At 37.7% G+C, this 19304-nt stretch overlaps 1 protein-coding gene across 27 annotated transcripts in view; it reads left to right on the top strand.

Annotated features, from left to right (window-relative positions):
- SORBS2 (sorbin and SH3 domain containing 2) overlaps positions 1-19304 on the top strand; it is a 400789-nt gene that overhangs the window by 37638 nt on the left and 343847 nt on the right. For all 27 annotated transcript variants that reach the window (XR_010920450.1, XM_067551608.1, XM_067551605.1 and 24 more), the window contains one exon: positions 10009-10169. The gene's annotated coding sequence lies outside the window, so the exon portion shown is untranslated. The remainder of the gene's footprint in view (positions 1-10008; positions 10170-19304) is intronic.

The following is a 19304-nucleotide window of genomic DNA, read 5'->3' on the forward strand; positions in this document are numbered from 1 at the left end:
AGCATCACAGTGAGCAGCACTGCAACACAAGTCAATAGTAATACAAAAGAAACAACTATAATTTTATAGCAGTAATGACATTCTGTATCTATATAGATACGTACAATATATTTTACCTTTTCTCTCCAAAATTTACAGTTTCTCCATTAAGTACAATGCTATATCTGTCATTCACTTCTTAGTGTCTGCAACATGTAATTCTATTTCCTTCAAATAAGTGTGGTATTTTTAAAAAAATCTATATATGTTTATGGGGTACAGATTTGTTTTCAGAAAAAATAAAAACAAAGGTAAATGGTTCATCCAAATAGCAAAATATCAGATCAGTAGTGTTCGCGTTGACTAAGACTATTAAGAACTGTTAAGTTAATAGTGGTTCACAATTATTTGGACTCTGGCAGACAAAGCCAATAACGACACATGTTTCCAGCAAAATGTTTATCATGCTTCTGGTAAAAAGCTGTAGTTTCTGTAGACTTGCATTTGCTTAAACATCACTTTCTTTTGTTAAGCAGTAAATCAGCTGCTGCTGATTCCATGATATGCGGCTGAGTTTGTTTTTCATATATGTATAATGAATGATCCAAACAGAGCAGTATGTGCCCTGTGAATGTGGTCTTAAAAGGATAATGCAGCATAACACCTTATGCACATGGATCTAAAGGAAAAGACCAACAAAGACTTCTAAAGAAACTATTAAAATTTTTTAGTTGCTATTAACTTCAGGGGCTAGAAAAATATCTGAACTGAGGTGAGTTCCTGACATTCATATGGGACTTGGTCTGCTAATCTATGCATTATTTTTATGGATAGAGATTAAGGAGAGAGCAAGAGTCATGAGAGTGATTACTGAAGTTCTCAATAATGTACTGAAATAAAGAAACAATAATTTTGCTTAGTTATCTTAGGTATTTATAGGACTTGACTGCTACCTAGATGCTCATTAAAATTCTGTACTAAGCAATACACCTTCTTTTTGGTCTGTAAATCCAACTTCTCTCCAGAAAAAAATAGTGGACATTATTAATAGATGAATCCAATTTGAGAAACAAGAAGGATGTTGAGAGGTAAAATTAATAATCTTCAGATGGAACAATTAATCAGTTGTGATATAAATGGAGATTAGCATATCAAGGCTCTGTAGTATCATGCTGCCTTTGTTAATTAAGCTCACTCAAAATGTTTATTTGCAAAGATTATTTATATTTTAATATCTTTTTGTACGTATTAGAAGTGATTAAAAATGTTTCTCTCTGCATTACACACACATGCACTATGATGTATGGCTATTCTTTTCCCATGGAAATGTGGCTTATGGTAACTATAGCCAGTATGACACACACATTCATGCTAAGTTACATTTCTGCCTGTGTTTTACGTATGGGCTATAAAATCTTGAAAATAGGCCTCTGTCATGCTGATGTTGACAGCCTTTAATTATAGTGACATTCTTTACCAAAAGTTCTATGCAACTAACTAAGCCTTAACAAAAAATTACTATATTAATAGCTAAGATCCCTGTAGCTCATAAAAATGTTACTATACTATTTCAAGCCATCAACTTCTAAGGCTCCAGTCCTGCATTGGGCTTTACATGGGTGATCTGTGCAGGTTTAAGACCCAGAAATGATCATCTTTTTATTCTGTAATAAACTGAACAAAATATTACCTAGATCTTATAGTGCTTTTCTCCGTAGATCTAAAAGCACTTTAAAATAGAGATACTTATCTCCTTTGTAAAGATGGGGAAACTAAGGCACAGAGGGGCAGCAAATGGCTGAGGTCACCGAGTAGACCAGAGCCAGCTCTCCTGAGTGCCAATCCAGTGCTTCCTCCACTAGGCCACACAGAAGCAAATGTATGTATTATAATCATGCACATAGAATCATAGGCACCTTAGGCCTAGGCTACACTAAAAAGTTAGGTCAATCAGCTACATTTGCTCAGGGGTATGAAAAATCCACAACATAGTTACACTGACAAGTGATGTCTGAAACAAAATGGCTGTCCAGCTACTAAAGTAGACTTCTCAAAAGACCACAGTGCTAAAGTCAAAGTTCACACTACTTTCAGAGGTATAAGAACCCCCTACCATAACTGCTTCTCCATTGTAAGATCTATCAAATCACAGGCAGGCAATACCAGAGCAAGTATTAACTTACTAGCTCATGGGCCATCTTGTTTTGTAGTTACTTTGTTTAGTTATACAACAAAGCAAAAGAAAAAGTAAAGAGCAAAGTAACTAAAAAAGCTCCTCTCAACATCCTTCTTGTTTTACCTCTCAACATCCTTCTTGTTTCTCAAATTGGATTCATCTATTAATAATGTCCACTATTTTTTTCTGGAGAGAAGTTGGATTTACAGACCCAAAAAGAAGGTGTATTGCTTAGTACAGAATTTTAATGAGCATCTACATTTTACCTCAAACCTCATCTCAATTGCATAATATACTATTTATTTTTTAATCAATCTCTTCATTTCCTTACTCTTCAGATAGAACAGACCAATCCATTTAATAAGCTCAAAACCCCTCTTAAGATTACTAAACCTTTTAAACAGCCTTTTTGCCTTGCCCCAGGATATGACTTGCATATTTCAGGATTACTCCACGATACAGTAAAGAACAAAAGCTAAAAATTCTGCTGGCCAGTAAATTAAAAACAAAACACAACAAAAATACTCAGTGCTATTTAAAGTCATTCACTTAGACTCTCTACACCCCTGTATTTCCTGTTGCGAACATTTCTTTCCCTTATCCAGAAGTTATTGGGCACTATTTCAAAGCAAACAATTAGACTATAAACAAATACAAAGACACGAGTATTTTTAACAATGTGCAACACATTCAGTGAAATAAGATGAGGATGTTTATATTTTAATTGAATAAACATGCTATTTGGGGGCTATGAATGTAAAGGACACTAAGATCAATTTAGGGAGGAAAGAAAGTATAGTGGGTAGGGCACTGCAGAGGGACTCAGAAGGCCCAGGTTCAGTTCCAGCTCTGCCACGGACTTCTTGTGTGACCTTAGGTAATCATGTGGGTGCAAGTCACTTGCCAGGATTATCTGGGTATATTTCACTTAATTGTTTCCATGACACTGAAGGGTCCCTTGAGTACTAGTGCACCTCAGTAACTACCATTCTCTCTGTGGCACATAATGGTCTGCTCTCCTGTGGGCTATAATATTTTGCTTATTGGATTTAGTTTGCGGGTCATGGAAGCATAGGTGGCCTATGATATGCAGGAGGTTGATGATCCACTGGTGTCTTCTGGTCTTAGAATCGATGATGCCAAGTCACTTAAAGTACCCTATTTGTGAAATGGGGGTAATGCATCCCTACCTCACAAGGTTGTTGTATAAGGATAAAATCCATTTATAATTGTGAGATGTTGAGATATTACAGTACTGTGGGGCAGAAAAACGGGTTTTGCAAATGCAAGCACTTATAAAACCTAATATCAATAGAAATATTACTTTTTTTAAATTAAACTTGAACCCATTTATTTTTAAAGGGATAATATTCCTGTGCAGTGCTTGGTTGGCAGGATGCTTCAGTGTTTGCCTCTGTGTGAAAGCAAAAAGACGATATTGATTAGAAACTTACCATGAACAATAGTGTAACTCTCTAGTCTATTTTCATTGCTCAAGCTGTAAATAGCAGAAAAAGTGAACAGTTTTAATGATGAATGAGTATGAGTAGACTCGATTTTTTTTCAATTTTATTCATCTAAACAGATTTTAGTAATTCAGTTAAGAAAAATAGTTTTTATTTTTCAAACTTAAATTTTGACCCGGCTGTGTCTCTAATTCTAGAGTTTCAAATATTTCATGCTTGCTGTCTTTAGTACAGAATGTCTTAGTACACACACCACTTTGTAACAACTTTCTATGGTTCTTTTACTTTCAGACCAGGGATTATATCAGAGGTAGAAATGGCAGTATGTTGTATGCAGGTATTTTGTATGCTACAATTAAACAAGGGAGGATCTGTTACAAAGCTCCTGGGCTGAAAATAGTACAATTCTTTCAGCACTATTGTGCTGTGTTGGACTCCAGTTACACCCCAAATAAGTGTGTAATGTATAGCAGAGACACAATGCTAATGAAGTTACACAGATTCAGGGACAGAAGATGTTCTGTGCTATAGTAAATTGATCTTCACAGGCTTCCATTAAATTATCCCATACACAGGACTTGAACTAACCTCAGAATGGTGGGAATTGGCTTAAATTCAGATTTTTATCTAGCCTATTCATGGCTTGTGGTTTTTTGTTTTGTTCTTTTAATAAAAGAAAAGGGGAGGGGGGACCTTTGGAAAAAGGCACTCCATTTTGCTTGATGGTGATCAGTGTGTCCAGAATTTATATTTAAAAAAAAAAAAAAAAAAAAGAAAAAAGACAGAATACTGAACATGTGAATGAATTAGGATGATGTAATGAAAATTGAGGGAAACTGTACTGTGATCTAAGGATAATATACCCTGCCCATAATCACCAGTATAACTGATTGGCAACTCTTCCGTTTAGCATTATTTACAAGCAATGTTTCTCACTGGGTCTTCAACCATATTGATTTAGGACAGTGTGTGGTCATTCCTTATTGTATTAAGAATCAAAATATGTCTAATATCTGTGGAAGCTGTACAGAGAAAATCTAAATGGTGAAGTCAACTGGAATCACCAGTGTTCAGCAGCTTCCTTGGTTTGGCTTCACTGGAGTCTTACCTGAGCGAAAACCGAATAAGAACTTTGGGAGATGGTTCAGTCTGGGGGGAGTGGGTCATACGCCACTCAATGTCTGTGCACAGAGAGGGGCCTGCATTTGTAGAAGGGAGAATTCTGCTTAAAGTGCTCTTTCCAGCTTTCAGAAGCTTCTTCTGCGAGGCTTCTCTGGGTCTAGGCTCTATCCATCTGTATTGTGAATGTATGGGCCAGTAGAAAACGGTTGGAGAGTCAGCTATATTACTTTGGATCCTTATAGAAAAAAACATGGAATTTAAGGTGTAGAATTCCAGTATGATGGTTCAAAACCCCATAAAAATAGAGGGTTTTTTTTTTTCTTTCACAAAACAAATGTCTGTAGGGTCACACCCTATTAAATTCTATAGGATATTTTCCTCAGGACCCTCAAGTCTGCAGGGGCAGAGTCTCAGGCTGTATTAATTGAACTTTTTCTCCCCTTTCACACTGCAAAATCTCTTCTGGACAGGATTAGAAGGGAGCTGTGTAGTCAAGAGAACCCCTGAGAACAAGCCTCCAGCAGATCTAGCCAGTAATAATCCTATAAACTGAAATCTAAAACTAAAAATTAAGACCAAGAAATTAAAAAAAATTAAGCAAAAATATTCTAATATGTCTCATTTCCTAGCCTCAATAAAAAGACATAAGCCTACTTCCCTTTTTGGCCAAAGATAATTCCTACTTATTAATGCATTAATTAATTAATTACATAAAGGTATAGAATGGAGACTCTGGGGCATGATTCCCCTTGCACTTACACCAGATTCACACACTGGGTTTTTTTTTTTTTTTTTTAAATGGAGTTATACACTAGGGTAAATGAGAAGGCAATCTGGCAGCTCATCCACATGTGATGGTACGTATGTAGAATATGCCATAGGAGTGAATCTTCTGTTGAACTCTGGTTACATTTTGCTACCCGTTAACTTGGATCTTTCACATAGCTATGTTGTTCAAATAATTCCCTCTCTGACACACACACCCACACCCACACACACCCACCCCTTTTATGAAAAAAGAGGTCTTGTGCACAGTACCGTTGTCACCATTTAAAAGGTCAGTAAGTTACCATGCAGTAATTGGATCTAAAATACCTTGGTTTTCCCCTGTATTTAGAACAGGAGGTTATTATATATTACCTGTTGCAAAATGTTTTAATGGTGACCACAGAAGGTAGTTAAAATTGTATGTTTGACTATCTATTTCTATAAGTTGGGCATTATATTTGTTATGAAAAAATCAATTTAAATGATTTGCGTCATCACACGTGGCACCAGTTTACTTCAATGGAAATTAAACTGGTAGATAATTTTACCCATGAAATAGTACAGTTGGATAGCTATATTTTCTATTAGCATGTCTTCTTAAGAAGATATCACCATATAAGTTTCTATGTCTATATTTGATGCCTTTGCTTCATTTTTGGTCAGTGAACCCACATTATTTTGTACAAGTGCTTTTGGGAGGAACACTTAAGTGTCCTCTCAATTTCTTTGGTGGACCAAAGGAAGTACTGCAAAACTCCCCTGTGAGAGCAGGCTTTTTCTCACAAGGACATTTTTAGACTAGGATGCTACTGTAAAAGATCTTTTATTGACTCATTTTAAGATCTGTCCCTTGTTAAGTGCCGTGTATTATAATGAATTAAAATTGTCTTGTAATATGCTTGTTTGGAGGCTGGGATAGGTGCAGTGACCAGATCAAAATAAGAGTACAATAGTATATTTATCGTAGCTTGACAGAAATAGTCCCCAAACCATCCTCGTTAGCTGTAGTCTGGAACATTATGTATCCCTCAAATCTTTTCAACAATATGATTATAAGAAGGTATAGGTAGGATATTGCATCTCAAAGCTAAGGTAGTTATCCACAAACCATACTATTATCAAAGCCTACAGTAGCTTTCACATATGAAGAAGGAATAAACGAACTATGGATGTATTTGCACAGTTGCATGTCATTTGATTAGAACACAATTAACAGTACATTGTGAGTGAATTAAGATGCAGTGTTCGTTAATCAGTAATGCTGTGGCTGTACATTAAATTTAACATGTATTGTTTGTGACTAATTTTTTTCAGCTGCAGATCTTTGGAATCAGATGTGCAGATTTTGTTTTCAGTTGTGAAATTCTTTACATTATTTGGATTGGAAAATTTAGCACATGATTGGATTTGGATTTGCTTCCTAACAAGTGATTTTTATTCCACAGTGACAAATCTCTTAGAAGAAAGGAGTTGATTCACAAAGAGCTGAAAATCCATATTTGTGTAAGAGCTTAAGTATTTTATTAGGGACAAATTCAGGGTGAATGGTGTGCTCCTGCGATTTAGAAAATCCCTTTCTGCTGTATGCACATGGATACTTTTTAATTACGTTACATGCCAAAGAGAAAACTGAAGTCTGGTAAAAGAGGAGCAACAGGTTCACTTCTGAAAACTGCAGTCTTGTTAGGAAAGAAACTGTCTTAAAAGATATTAGGATCATCAGGAACAGGAATCTTATTTTCACTAGGCCATTTTTTTCATAATGTCTACTGCATTAAAATGATGAGTCCTGTAGCACTTTAAAGACTAACAAATTTAATTTCTGCAGGCATAAGCTTTTGTGGGCTGTAACCCACTTTGTCAGATGCATTAAAATGGTCACCATTAAAATATTTATAAATGCCTTTGTGAGCAGTTAATAGTATTGCTGATCTGTGGTATAGGAAGTACAGGTTGTGAATGCTGGGACAAGATTTATGATCTTTTTGGTTCGGAAAGCATATAGGCACTGATTTTTTTTTTAAAGGTATTTAGCCATTGCTCTGCTCAGCATTGAAGCTAAATCCCATTTTCCTAAGTCACTTTGACTTACTTCAACTCTCATTAAAATGACAAACTGTCTTATCACTAGGATTTTCCCCTCTGTTTGCTAACATAAATTAAGACATATATTTTTTCCTAGTGAAGATAAAGGGTTGGAAGGTAAAGGGAAAGAAATTTGCATCTGATGTAATGTCCTATCAGGAGACTGATTCACGCTGGCTGAAGGATGCCTTAATTATGATAGGGTAAATTAGAGTAAGTGAAAGGGGGGATTTACCAAAGAAAAGGGTTGGGAAGGGGAATGAAAAGTGGATTTTGTTTTGTGTTGCTTAGATTGTAGCCTCTCGGTATAAATGCCTTAGATTGAGAGGTGCTCATAATACTACAGTAAGGGCGCCATAATAAGGACCTCAGATAGACACGTCAGATTATTGCAATTTTGGAGCAAGATTAATTAGCTGTTACATTATTTCTTGTAGAGCCATATTTATGAGCATCCTCAATCCTAAATTATTATTCTCCCCCTGTTGTTTTTTAAATCCCTGAGAGTTCTGGCTATATTTCAGATATCTATGCTAAAATATACACCCCCAATCATGTCCCCACTCATCCTTTTGGATGTTCTTCTATCACATCTTAGATCATAAGGTGTCTGGGTTTTTTACTTTAGTGGCCTTTAGGATATGGATATTGGGCTGCCACTTCTGCTTTGAGACAACTTCTGAAAATATTTCTCATTCAGCTGTATCTTTGGCATAATTATTGTCAAGTTCTCCCATGATGATGTTGAACTTAATGTAATCATTATCAGTGGCTCAACTTGTTGTTTCTTGAACCAACACTTATTTCTACTTAGTCAAATTGTGACTAGCCTCCTCTCTTATTTAGTCTGTGAACTAGCTGTAATGAAGTAATCACTTAAGATGTTGAGAACTTTTCTCTAAACCTTGTCCTGATGGTGTCATATGATCAGATGGTAGGCGTTATTTGAGGTCACCTGCTATTTTATTAGTTCATTCGATCAGGGTATCTACTGATATACTTGTACTGTTATGATTTAGTGTATTAATATGTATTCTGCTGTATGGTCCACTTCATTCAGAAATTTGACACCACTCCTCCCCAATATTCCATGGAATCATTTGCTTATAGTGCTAATTTTCCATCTCTACAACCTAATCTGTCTTCCTGCAAAATTTATACCCACCTTGCCCACAAATCATACATTCTGTATTCTGTGCATTAAACTATATAGTCCCTACCATGACTAATCTAACTTTTTTTTTCTGATGTTCTTTGGTATTTATCTTAATTTTAGTATGTATCAACATTTTATTGGAATCCTTTATTTACTTGAATCAATTTTTTTAAAGTGTCAGTTTTTGGCTTGCTGTAGCTTGAGATCTTTTTCATTCAAAAAGGACTAATTTCAGCACAGCAAGATGCTTCTAAATTAAAACCTTATTGTATCTTGGCAAAAAAAAGAGGGGGAAAAGCTTGTTTTTTTTTTTTCTCCGTGTCAGTTTGTGAGCTGGAGTGTATTAATCGTATGGGTTGGTTTATCTTGTGTGTAAAACAATTGCATCATAGTAAGTATTACTGCATGCAGTATCTCACCTTCCATGAACTCATATAATCTGTGAATATCCATAATTGAAATATTAGTTTTCAGTTTAAATTATGAAAATTGCCTAACAATTCAAAGTATTTAAAGCATGTAGAATGCTCAATCAAGTTGTTAAAACATAGAAATTGTCAAACTAATTTTCTAATCAGGTATCCTTTCTCAAACAATGGTCAGTATCAGATATCAGGAATAGGTATAAAAGCTAGGGCTAATCAAAAAATTTTCTATCAATTTTTGATGGAGAATAGGGTTCTCAACAAAACAAACTTTCAGTGAAAGTATCTGCTTTCCTTGAATTCTTTTTATTTTTTATTTTTTGAAAACTAAATACTTTCATCTGAAAACCAGTGTTTGATTGCATTTTTATGTTTGGGATTTTTGGTTATTTCATTAAAAATTGATCCCTCCAACACCCCAGCAGCTATAGTAAAAACATCTTCAAATGGACAATTTTTGTAAAAGCAAGCATAAGAAGAAAGCTTCTTCCTAGCTCCAGGCAGTTAGGGGGACAATTATTTTAACCTGTACTATATGGTTATAAGATAATTATTTACAAATATGCAAACAGCTCATTAAATTACTTGTATAAAATGTCACACATGGATTTGAACTAAGCTTGACTGCTATGCTCTGTGCTACAAACTGTAGGTCATATCCTGCTCTTAGATTTATGCACCCAACTATAATTCACAAAGTCAAAGTGTGCAAATCTGTGCCAGATTCTGTCCTCAATCTTATCACAATGTAGCTTCAAAGAAACGGTTTACTGTAAGCAAACTGACTAAATTCACAGAACATGCTTTTTTTTTTTTTTTTTTTTTTTCCAGGGTAGATCACTGCTATCATCGTGGGTACAGATACTGGATCTGCGATAGATCCTATAGACTGAAAGAAGGATCTGATGTTGGGAACCAAGATGTCTACTATGATTGCTACTGCTAATTAGCTGGGTTATCTTCAGGCAGTTTGGTCCATTGTGAAGCTTATGGTAAGTATCTATATTTTCAGCTGATTTTAGGAATTGTTTTTCTTGCTGGTGAGGATGTATGGTTTTGCCCAGAGGAAGGGTGATGATTTGGATTATGTAAGTAACTCTTGTATGTGCTGAGCTAGCAGTTACTGCTTTCTAATCCCATTCCCTTCACCAAGCCTCAGCAAAGGGGCTTGCCTCAGAAGAGCTCGATGGAGGTTGGAGGATGGATGGAAAGATGGAAAGATTCTTCATTCATAGCATATGCAGGTGCTACTATAGATCCTTATGTGGAGGAGAATGGCTGATAAGTAGATCTGACCCTTGCTGACCTGACCCCATATCACCTGATGACACAGGAGGAGCCCCCTTGGAGCACAGTTTTGTAGCATGGCAGAGGTATGGGGATATGCATAGTCTCATTTAATATCTGTAAGGTGCTTTAAGACCCTGTGCACTTTTACAGTCCCGTTCATCAAAGTATTGTTTTGTTTTTTTAAACAATTTAATTAAAAAAATAATTCTCAATCTGACACTTGTTTGTCGAAACAAATTTTTTTTAGCTCTGAGTTACAAGCATGTACTAATTGAGTTGATGAAGGGAAACAAGATAATTATAGGAGAGTGATTACGGCCTGTGTAATAAGACTAAATCTGTTCTATGCTGCATTGTTGGCTTATTTTACCTGGCCCTATGAAAATAGTTAAGGGATTGCAATAATAATCCATCTAACTACCTCAAATCCAACTCAAAGGTTAATGGTACATGATGGATAATGGTACATGATGATTTGCGTATGACAGCATCACCACTATGGATAATATATGCTTCTCTTCTTGGCGGCATCTTAACTGTACATATATTTGAATGGTGATTGATTATCCCTGTTTGCAACTGAATGTATTAAAATACTAGAATCACTATTATATTGAGCAAATTGGTGTGTTTTGCTGTTACAGTGTGATGTCAGCAATTTCAGTGTGAAGGATTCCTTCAGGAATCTTTTGTGTACAGAATTTTTATTCATAAGGTGAGCTCTTTAATCTTTTGTGTGTAACATCAGATATTCAGTCAAGTTTTTCTCAAAGGAGCTTGAAAACAAGACCCTTAAATCTGATTACTGTTATTTTTAAATGGACCTTGTCAAAAAGGTTAGGCCCCACAATGTACTGTACTTTCCCAGATGATACACACACCTCATGAAGCATACACGTACATATAGCTTTTTGAGACAATTAGGTTTAGATTGCAGAGGACCTAATGTCAAAAGATATTAAAATATATTTAATGTCTCATCATTCTTTTTTTTTTCTGTATTATATATATTCTTCAAGGAGGAAGCCTGGGATTTTTTCCTTTATGGAGGGCGCACTACTTATCCAAAAAGAGGTTAACAATGTCCCTTTTTTTAAAAAAAATTGAATTTTCACTGAAGTACAATAAAACTCCTTTTGAAATGAGCTGTTCTTAGTTTTACAAAGTCTGCAATGTCACAGTTGATTTTTTGATCTTGGAAAATTAACTAAACTGTTGACAACTACATAATAGGAATGGATGCATTTCCTGTTAGTGTGAAGATGACAAATTTGAAAGCACATAATCTGTTTGTATGAAGGAATCATTTGCTATGTGTTCCTCTTGCTATTATTGAAAATGTGAATCTCAAAGCAAATCACAACCCAAGCTTTCCTGCTTGCTCTTGCGTGAGATCATAATTGTGTGTTTGTTTTCACATGCACAGCATACTGCCATGGTAATAATTATGATGTCCTGTAGTCAATATTATAACTTCTCTGCTGCATCAAGTTGGAGTGAACAATGTCTGTAAAAGTTCTTCTTTAAATAAAAATACCTCTATTAGCCTGAATCAGAAAGAAAAACGTTGAAAAATGTGATTGAATGGTTTTTTTGTTTAAAAAAAAAAAAAGGGGGGGGGGAGGGGGGAGTAAAAACACAAAAGTAAAATAGCACACACGATTTACATACAACAAATATATCTTAAAATCATAGTGCATTTTAAACCCTAAATTATTGGCAGGGGTGCCAGAGATGAACATTTTATTGCAATAACCCTAAGGAGTTTTAATTACCCTTTTGCTTTTATTTCACGATCAAAAACTAACTTTAATTTGCATGCTGCATACTAAATTGAAGTTTATTTTCAGAGTGGAGAATCTTTGGATGTTTTGGAGCTCACTGACATTGTTCAGTGATTTTAATTTTTAAGTAACCAAACATTTTTCTTAGCTCTTTAATGTTTGGGTGTCAGAATTTTCACCCCATATCTATTACATCTATCTGCTAATGCTTGCCTAGGATTTCTGGTTTTGGACAGATTAGAATGTGGAGAAGTAAGTTATCGGCAATATCAGGAATATGTTAGTTTTGCTTCACAGATGGGGAGCATTCTAAAAGCAGTCTATTCATGTTTCTAATGTGGGGAGAGGGAGAGTCTCTTTCCAAGCACATGGTTGACTCAAGGTCCTCTTTACATTGCACTGCTCGCATTGCACACTCTGGAACAAGAAGGCAGGCAACATGCTCTAAAACTTTACTTACTAGAGTAAGGAAAAGTCTTTCCCATTCCCAGAAGACTAATCTCTGCTACAGAAGTTCCCTAAACACTTTTAAATGCTACTTAGCACTGGAGATTTAATATGGCATGCAAACAAAGATACAGCTTAAGACAATTCTATACCCCAGCACTGCCTTTGGATACTAGAAGAGGGCCGCAGGAGAACTGAAATATAAATGGATGATAGTAATTCCCATGCATTTTCCATGTTAAATTAAGACCGAAGAAAGTGTGCACTCTATATAATGAAGAGTACAGAATTTGGAGGGTTTTGTGCTTCAACACACAGTCTCACAAGTGTGTCCTTAAACAAAGGGTGGAAGGCAAATGAAAGATGGAGAAGTGCTGGTTAATCACGTTAGTTCATCATCATTTCAGTGCGAGAGTTCTGGGGGAATAAACATATGCTGTATAGTTATGATGATGGCACCTGAAGTGAAAGGAAGGGACTTCAGCAAAAGAGCAGAGTGGCAATGGGCATTTTCAGTGGTTGTGCGGCAGGAACAAAGCAGGAAGAGGACTGTTTCTGGTCAGTGCTGTCTTACCGGCGCCGGTAATGTGGCCAGAGACATGCATCAAATTACCCAGATATCAACCAGTTTACAACATGTGTAATTTATCACATGCATTTAATACGTCATTTCCACCTACATACTCTCTCTCTGTGAGTATACAAATAATCAACTATAAACTTCAACCAGTGCTCCTGCTTCTAGTCTGCTGCCTTGTACCTGTCAAACATGAAAAAAGCTGGGCTTTCCTGGTAAATCATTGGAAAAAATGCAGGATATTATGTAAGAACAGAATGCCTAAATTATGCATAGCTACTAATTGTATACTTCCACCAAACAGTCTTTTATGCAAATGTACAGAAAACACATTGTTTATAAAAGGACAAAGCACTGTTCATAAAACTATTTTAAAGCAAATTGGTGTTTGGCTATAAAAGCAAAGCAATTGGAGATCTCAAAATTCCTGTAACTTTGCCCCCTTACATGTTGTGTGAAATATTTTGTGTAGCTATGCTATTTTGGGTTTTGCTTTTAATTGCAGACTACTGAGAGTCAAGTTAGGTCAATGCTCAATGGGAGAACTCTTTGGAGAACAGTGATATTGCAGGGTGAATAAAGGACTAGGGAATTTCAATGACTTTGCAGAGGTGTCAATTTTGTGTTCTTGCATAAATGATCAATGTGGCATACCACCAAAGTCTACAACACTAATGGCACTATTTAGGAATGCATGTTTTATTTAAGAGTTTGAGGCAGGTGGTCAGACCTCCAACTATTTGGATTCTAGCATCGTTCCTTGTCTGTCTATCAACCCCTCTTGTGCTACTGAAATACAATACTGAAGTTCCCTAATGTAATGGTGTAACTGTACCTCATGATTCAGATGCTTCCAGGATATGGAATTGACCTCCATAAATTTTGGAAGAAGCAAAAGCATTTGTAGAACAAATAAGATCAAACAGCACAAACAATGAAACATGTTTAAGAGCACATGCTCCACAAATTAGAAAGTTCAAGAAATCCTGAACATTCTAGATTACATATGGCACCCCAGCACCTCTAGGTTGTTTTTTTTTTTTTTTTTTTTTTTTTTTTTAATTGCAATGAGTGTTCACAGAACACAGCACTTTACTACTTCTGGTCTGCTGCGTTCATGCCGGTCAGTTCTGGGACAGCCTACCAGCCAACTTACACATGCCCAAAACAAGGAATATTACCTGCTGGAGCTCAGCGGATTTACATAGTCAAGATACCACCTGGCCACAGCTGAGAAGCAGGCATAGACTGTTTCCACCTCTGCTGAGTAATCTGGAGTGAAGAAATCCTCTCTCTTTCCCTGGCCTCAGAGTAACAACTTCAATAACAGTGAGGCCTGCCTACTTTCTGACTCTTGGCTGGAAGCTCCAGCTTCCAGTCCTGTTCTCCAGCTCATCCAGGGATCTTCATGTTTCTTTGCTGGCTGACAGGAGGAGTAGAGCTGACAGTTGCGAATCCTAGCCGGCTAATCAACACACACTCAAGGAGACAGAGGAAGCTGGGGTACAAGCTGAGGGAAGGGAATGCTGATCAACCAGCCAGGAAAGAGAAGAGGGTGAGAGTCACCACAGCATCTGCATATGAAGAACTGGGGAACAGGGTGTGTTAATGGATTGCAGGGAGAGTAAAATTCACAAGTGATGGCTCGATCGGGGAATAAACAAACAGAATGTGGACTCAGAGGAAGATTGATGTATTCCTGTGGAGCTAACTGATGGATTTGGTGGGGAATTGAGTAGTTGGGTGCCCACTATGTACCTTTATGCCAGTATTTCTCAGGATTTGTATTTCACCAGCATAGACAAGTCTGTGCACAGCCCAGATGCTTGTCCTTGGAAAGTTTGCTGTATTTCTTGCTGTCTGAAGAATCAGGAAGACCATGCTGCATCAGTTAATCCTCCAGCTATGACTTGGATTAATATAAACGTCTACCATTAGAGCTGGAGTTTTAAATGAAAGCTCAAATTCGGCAGTGGCTGATGGGTAAATCCTGCCCCCATCACCAGGGAAAGTTCCCTCCTTGCATGTGGTGAGTGGCTTTGTGAAGCCTTGATATTAGGAAGCACAGCCTTCATGCCATTCCTATGTACTAAAAGACTCTACACTTGTCCTTGTTGATCCCCATCAGATTTCTTTTGGCCCAATCCTGTAATTTGACTCAGTCACTCTGTCCTATCCCTGTCCCCCAGTATATCTACCAGTCCCCCCAGCTTAGTGTTAGCTGCAAACTTGCTGAGGGTGCAATCCATCCCATCCTCCAGATCATTAATGAAGATGTTGAACAGAACTGGCCCCTGCACCAACGCCTGGGGCACTCTGCTTGTTACTGGCTGCCAACTAGATTTTGAGCCATTGATCATTACCTGTTGAGCCTGATGATCTATCCAGATTTCTATCCATCTTATAGTCCATTTATCCATTCTTTAACTTGCTGATAAGAATACTGTGGGAGACCATGTCAAAACTTTGCTAAAGTCAAGGTATATCGCGTCCATCACTTTCAACATGTCCACAGAGTCGGTCATCTCATCATAAAAGGTAATCACATTGGTCAGACATGACTTGCCTTTGGTGAATCCATGGTGACTGTTCCTGATCACTTTCCTCTCTTCCAAGTGCCTCAAAATGGATTCCTTGAGGACCTGCTACATGATTTTTCCAGGGACTGAGGTGAGGCTGACTGGCCTGTAGTTCCCCAGCTCCTCCTCCTTCCCTTTTTTTGAAGATGGGCACTATTTGCCTTTTTCCAATCATCTGGGACCTCCCCCAATCTCTGAGTTTTCAGAGATAATGGCCAATGGCTCTGCAATCACATCAGCCAATTCCTTTAGCACCCTCAGAGGCACAAGTCCATGGGGTCGGATGCAATGCATGTCCAGCCTTTCTAAATAGTCCTGAACCTGTTCTTTTAGCACTGAGGGTTGCTCACCCCCTCCCTATTCTGTGCTGCCCCTTGCTGCAGTCTGGGAGATGGCCTTGTCTGAAAAGACAGATGCAAAAAAAACATTGAGTACTTCAGCTTTTTCCATATCATTTTTGATTAGGTTGCCTCCCTCTTTCTATAAGAGGCCCACACTTTCCCTGACCACTATCTTGTTACTAATATACCTATAGAAACCCTTCTTGTTGCCTTTCATGTCCCTTGCTAGCTGCAACTCCAGTTTTGATTTGGCCTTCCTGATTTCACTCCTGCATGCTTGAGCAGTATTTTTATACTTCTCCCTAGTCATCTGTCCAAGCTTCCACTTGTAAGCTTCCTTTTTTTGTTTAAACTCACCAAAGACATCTTTGCTAAGCCAAGCTGGTCTCCTGCCATATTTGCTATTTTCTACACATCAATATGGTTTGTTCCTGCACCCTCAATAAGGTTTCTTTAAAATACAGTCAGCTTTGTTGGACTCCTTTTCCCCCTCATATTTGCCTTCCAGGGGATCCTGCCCATCAGCTCCCTGAGGGAGTCAGTCTGCTTTTCTGAAGTCCAGGGTCCATATCCTGCTGCTGTTCTTTCTTCCTTTTGTCGGGATCCTGAACTCTACCATTTCATGGTCACTGCTGCCCAGGTTACCACCCACTTCTGCTTCCCCTACCAATTCGTCACTGTTTTGTGAGCAACAGATCAAGAGGAGCACAGCCCCTAGTAGGTTCCTCCAGCACTTGCACCAGGAAGTTGTCTGCAACACTCTCAAAGCTTCCTGGATTGTCCGTGCTCTGTTGTATTGCTCTCCTGGCAGATGTCAGGGTGATTGAAGTCCCCCATGAGAACCAGGTCCTGTGATCTGGAAGCTTTCACTAGTTGTCTGAAGAAGGCCTCATCTACCTCATCCTCCTGGTCGGTGGTCTATAACAGATGCCCACCACGACATCACCCTTGTTGCTTTTGCCTCTAAACTTAACCCAGAGACTCTCAACAGGTTTTTCTCCAGTTTCACACTGGAGCTCTGAGCAATCATATCGCTCTTACATACAGTGCAATTCCTCAACCTTTTTGTCCCCTGCCTGTCCTTATTGAACAGTTTATACCCATCCATGACAGTGCTCCAGTTGCGTGAGTTACCCCACCAAGTCTCGGTTATTCCAATCACATCATAATTCCTGGATTGTGCCAGGACTTCCAATTCCTCCTGCTTGTTCCCCGGGCTTCTTGCGTTCATATACAGGCCCCTAAGATAACTAGCAAATTGCTCTACTTTATCAATACAAATCAGGAGGCCTCCCCTGTTGCACCCTTCTCCTTGCACTTTCTCCTGGTGTCCCACTTCCTCACTTACTCCAAGCTTAGGTCCCGTCCCCAGCAAACTTAGTTTAAAGCCCTCCTCACTAGGTTAGCCAGCCTACTGCGAAGATGCTCTTCCCTCTCTTTGTCAGGTGGATCCCATCTCTTCCTAGCAATCCTTCTTCCTGGAACAACATCCCCTGGTCAAAGAATCCAAAGCCCTCTCTACAACACCCTCTGCATAATCACGCATTTACTTCTGCAATTTGATGGTCCCTACTTGAGCCTTTTCCTTCAACAGGATGCCTGTTCGCCTCTAACTGCCTTTTTTACTCTGTTGGCATTTTTTGGTCATTTTACTGTTTTTGTTTTTGTTTTTTTGTTTTTTTTTGTTTGGAGTGTATGCATTTAGTTTGAGCTTCTATCATGGTGTTTTTAATAGTCTCCATGCAGTTTGCAGACATTTCACCCTTGTGAATATCCTTTTTCATTTCTGTTTAACTAGCTTCCTCATTTTTGTGTAGTTTCCCTTTTTGAATTAAATGCTGCTGTGGTAGGTTTCTTTGGCTTTTTGCCCCCTACAAGGATGTTAAGTTTAATTAAATTATGGTCGCTATTATTGAGCAGTTCAGCTCCTCAGAGTCCACTCTAGGATTAAATCAAGAATGGTCTCTCCCCTTGTGGGGTCCAGGACAAGCTGCTCCAAGAAGCAGTTGTGGTCTGTTCTTAAAAGGAATTTTTTTCTTCATCTTTATAAGATGAGACGAGCTTTAATTGTTTTTTGCAGGACTGAAAGTAATTTGATACCACGGGAATAATGCAGAAAAGTAGGTCAAATATCACATGTAACAAAACGAACCACACATGAAGGTGAATGAGATGAAATCAAATGTTTCAGGAATTGAGTAATCAGGATCATAATCCTTTTGCTACATTTACACTTCACAGTAAGTCCTTAGCACTTGTATTTATCTATATCTGTTTCCAAGACAATAATGTACACTTCTAAAGACAGGAACCATTGCAAAATTACTTAGGTATATAAACGTTATACATTAAATTATCAGTGTAGCCTATATATCGCTTTAAGTAGACTTTTGACAGAATGGTATGTTTAAAAATGTAATCATAATATCAAACTACACTTATGGGTAATACTATTAGGCTGCCTTTTCTGTGTACTTGTATACCAATTAAACTATGATCATTTGATATCTACAGTAAAACGTATATAAAGTGAAGTACTTACAAATGCTAAAAATGTCGAACCAGTGCCTGATACTCCACTTTGAACATATGTTAAATACACACAGTAAAAGCACCATATAAATCGCATTATAAAAGTGTTTTAGGATTTTATTTTGTGTGTAGTTATATCCTATGCAAAGCCTCTTGCGTATTGTACCTCCAGAGCCGCAGAATCTCTGATGTGAAATTTGTTTGTCATATGTCATTGCCTTTTGGATCTGTGGCATTTCCACTGTCATTTTGTGCTCTGTGTCTATCCTCCAAACTGCCATCCCCTTTTTGCCAGTCAAATTATTAACATTCAAGACATTAGTGCAGATTGTAAACAAAGGATTCATCATCCTCTTACTGGCTGCTGCTGCAAGAAAAAAAATACAGGAAGCATCACATTGTAGAACCACCATCTAGAAGAGCTGCCTCTTATTTTCTAGGGTGGGATGGAGAGAAGAGCTTCCTTGCTTCTTGTAGCTTTCTCATATGCGTGTATTCATGTGGAATATTGCTTGTGCAGTTTCCTTTCTGAGTTGATTGAAAAACAATAAACCTTTTCAGTGAAACATTTTGCCAT

This window comes from Emydura macquarii, unplaced genomic scaffold (assembly GCF_026122565.2).
Source record: "Emydura macquarii macquarii isolate MOO-44397 ecotype Brisbane River unplaced genomic scaffold, CSIRO-AGI_Emac_v2 contig_1363, whole genome shotgun sequence".
Taxonomy (NCBI): Eukaryota; Metazoa; Chordata; order Testudines; family Chelidae; genus Emydura; species Emydura macquarii.